The following is a 3,983-nucleotide window of genomic DNA, read 5'->3' as shown; positions in this document are numbered from 1 at the left end:
ATTCAAGTATTCTAGCTGCTGTTTTGCTTACGCTATTATGACCTCCGTAAGCGCTAGCATGACATTCTATCATTATAGATTCATGTTCAAACTCACTAACACATCTCCTAAATATTGCATCGCCGCATGTTTTGAACAAGAATGGATCTTCCCAAAAATATTTCTTAACTTCTGAAAAGAATTTCTTCTTTTGCTGGTAAGTCAATCCATCTGGCACAACATGTGCAGCTAAGTAATTGGCTATATCCGCATACCATGGAGTTATGACACTTTGTAATTGCATGAGATGTTCATCGGGGAAATCATCTCGAGTGCCTGATGTTTCACCGATGGGACCGTTTTCATCCTCAAGTCTTGACAGATGATCGGCGACCAGGTTTTCAACTCCCTTTTTGTCTTTAATCTCAATGTCAAATTCTTGCAATAGTAAAACCCATCTAATAAGACGTGGTTTTTCATCTTTCTTAGCAAATAAATATCGTAAAGCTGCATGATCAGTATAAATAATAACTTTAGATCCTAACAAATAAGATCGGAACTTATCACATGCAAAAACTACTGCTAACATTTCTTTTTCAGTTGTGGTGTAATTTAGTTGTGCACCGGACAATGTGTGACTCGCATAATATATAACATGAAGTTTCTTATCCTTCCTTTGACCTAATACACATCCTACAGCTAAGTCACTCGCATCACACATAATTTCGAAAGGTAGATTCCAATCAGGTTTTGATATTATTGGTGTACAGACTAAAGCCGTTTTCAAAGTATTGAAAGCTTGTAAACAATCTTTATTAAAATCAAAAGTTGAATCCTTCATAAGCAAATTAGTAAGTGGTTTGGAAATTACAGAAAAGTTCTTTATAAACCGTCTGTAAAAACCTGCATGACCTAAAAATGATCTTACTCCCTTAACAGTGGTTGGTGGGGGTAATTTTTCTATAACTAAAGTCTTTGCTCTGTCCACTTCTAAACCTTTTTCAGAAATTTTATGACCTAAAACAATTCCTTCATCTACCATGAAATGACATTTTTCCCAATTTAAAACTAAATTCGTTTCCTCACATCTAGACAATACTTTATCTAAGTTCTGTAAACATGCATTGAAAGAATCTCCATAAACTGAAAAATCGTCCATGAAAACTTCCATTATGTCTTCAATGAAGTCATTAAATATTGCCGTCATACATCGTTGAAAAGTTGCTGGTGCATTACATAGACCAAAAGGCATTCTCCTATATGCAAAAGTTCCGTAAGGACATGTGAAGGTTGTTTTATCTTGGTCATCCGGGTAAATGTAAATTTGAAAGAATCCGGAATAACCGTCTAGAAAACAGTAAAATGCATGACCGGCTATCCTTTCGATCATTTGATCAATAAAAGGTAGAGGAAAATGATCTTTCCCGGTTGCTTTGTTTAGGTTCCTATAGTCTATACAAACCCTCCAACCGGTGGTGGTTCGTGTAGGTATCAGTTCACCTTCATCATTTCTTACAACAGTTATGCCTCCCTTTTTAGGTACACAATGGATTGGACTAACCCACTCACTATCCGAGATCAGATAAATGATTCCATTGTCTAAAAGTTTAGTAATCTCATTTTTGACTACTTCCTTCATGTTCGGATTTAAGCGTCTTTGCCTATCCGCTTTAGGTGGCTTATCTTCTTCTAAGTGAATTCTATGCATTACTATACTAGGATTAATTCCTTTTAAGTCTGAAATTTGCCATCCCATACTACCTATCCTATTTCTAACAACTTCTTTCAATTTTTCCTCTTGATCGCTTGTTAATTTGTTAGAAATAATTATAGGTAGAGAATCGCCTTCGCCTAAGAAAGCGTACCTCAAATGACTGGGTAACTCTTTAAGTTCTAATTTAGGGGGTGTTACAATTGAAGGTGGAACTGGTCCATACTTCTCGAATCAAAGGCTCTGGGTCCTTATCATCTAATTCCTCGTCTACTATAGGTTCAATTATTTCTTCACTTTGAATTACATCATTGACACATTCCTCGACTAAATCAAGTTTCATACAAGCGAATTCCTCCATAGGGTATTTCATCGCTTTGTTCATGTTAAACTCGACCTTATCTTCTCCTATCCTTAAAACTACCTTCCCTTCCGACACATCAACTAGAGCGCGTCTCGTGTTCATAAACGGTCTACCAAAAATTAAAGGGCAATTTACATCATATGCAAAGTCTAAGATAACAAAATCGGTAGGAAAAATAAATTTATCGACTTTGACTAAAACATCTTCAATTATACCATACGGCCTTTTAGTGGTTTGATCCGCTAATTGCAAAACCATATTGGTACGTTTGATATCTTCTTCTAAACCTAACTTGTTAAAAATAGACAATGGCATTAAGTTTATACTTGCTCCTAAATCACAAAGATAACTTGGGAATTCAATATCTCCCAACTTACACGGAATAGTAAAACATCCGGAATCCTTGAGTTTAGTGGGCAAATTACTTGATACTATTGAACTACAGTCTTCAGTTAACGAAATGGATGAAATTCCTTCCCAACTGATTTTCTTCAAAATCAAATCCTTTAAAAACTTACCATAGTTAGGAATTTGTGTTATTGCATCCATAAACGTCAAATTAATATGCAAATTTTTAAGTTTATCCAAAAACGTTAGAAGTTGTTTATCATAGTCCTTATTTCGAACTTTGTGCGGAAAAGGTGGTTTGGGTACAAAAGTTTTAGTACCTGTGTCAAATGATGAAATATTTGTGTTTAAGATATCTTCTTTGGACTTCGGTAAATCAGTTCCTTGTAATGTTGCATCTTTGGGCATTTCAGGCCCTTGATAATTTTTTCCTGAACGAAGAGTAATAACCTTCACCTGCTCTTTCGAATTTTCTTCCGTATGGCTGGGAAGACTTCCCTCTTTTAGGGATGGAATTGATTTAGCAAGTTGACCAATTTGAACCTCCAAATTATGGATGCTAGATGATTGGTTTTTAATAAGCTGATCGAATTTATTTTCGATCCGTTTAAAACCATCGTCGTGATTACTTATTTTTCCACTGATAGCATCTATAAACTTGTCGATTTTAGAAGATAAAGTGCTAATCGTATCTCTTGACTGATTTTGATAATTAGTGGTACGATTTTGATTAGCACTAATATTATTGTTACTGTTATCTTTCCAATTAAAGTTAGGATGATTCCTCCATCCAGAATTATAAGTATTAGAGTAAGAATTATTAGTTTGGTTTTGCCCTTGGACAAAATTTACCTGTTCAATCTCATTCATATTTTCGTAATCCACATCCGTTTGGATTGGATTACCATTGGTATCGCGCGGTGCCATAAATTTGTCAATTTTATGCGATAAAGCAGAAAATTGGGCTTGTAGCATCGCGACTGGATCAAGTTCAACTATACCTTTAACTGACGATGAGGTTGAGGATGATGGTTTTGCCACCGATATATGTCCACGTTCCGCGGGCCACATACTGCTGTTGATTGCCATTTCCTCCAAAAGTTCTCTCGCTTGGGCTGATGTTTTCTTCATAAATAGCCCTCCCGACATAGCATCTAATGAACCCCTAGTTGTAGGATTCAGTCCATTGTAAAATGTTTGCATTAAAAGTTCAGCGGGTAATTGGTGGTGTGGGCATAAACGTTGAAGTTCTTTAAAACGTTCCCAAGTTTCATAAAGGGTCTCATTATCATTTTGAGAAAAAGATGTTAACTCCTTTATGACTCTTGCGGTTTTTGCTAAAGGAAAATATTTAGATAAAAACGCTTGGGCTAATTGTTCCCAAGTGGCAAAAGTTGCGGTTGGCATAGAAGTTAACCATTCTTTGGCTCTATCCTTCAAAGTGAAAGGAAAGAGGCGAAGTTTGATTGCTTCTGCAGTCACATCTGGAATTTTAAATGTGTCACAAATTTCTAGGAAATTTGTTAAATGGGTGTTAGGATTTTCGTTAGGTAACCCGTAAGTAGAAGGAATAGGACAAGG

At 35.9% G+C, this 3,983-nt stretch overlaps 1 non-coding gene across 1 annotated transcript; it reads left to right on the top strand.

The window, feature by feature from the left end:
* Nucleotides 1–3,621: 3,621 nt before the first annotated feature.
* Nucleotides 3,622–3,728, top strand: LOC136225036 (small nucleolar RNA R71). The gene has a single exon (XR_010686775.1). It is a non-coding gene; the product is annotated as a small nucleolar RNA R71 (small nucleolar RNA).
* Nucleotides 3,729–3,983: the final 255 nt, after the last annotated feature.

This window comes from Euphorbia lathyris, chromosome 3 (genome assembly GCF_963576675.1).
Source record: "Euphorbia lathyris chromosome 3, ddEupLath1.1, whole genome shotgun sequence".
In the NCBI taxonomy this organism is placed as follows: Eukaryota; Viridiplantae; Streptophyta; class Magnoliopsida; order Malpighiales; family Euphorbiaceae; genus Euphorbia; species Euphorbia lathyris.
The sequence above is the reverse complement of the archived record's forward strand: the minus strand, read 5'-3'. Positions and strand labels throughout refer to the sequence as shown.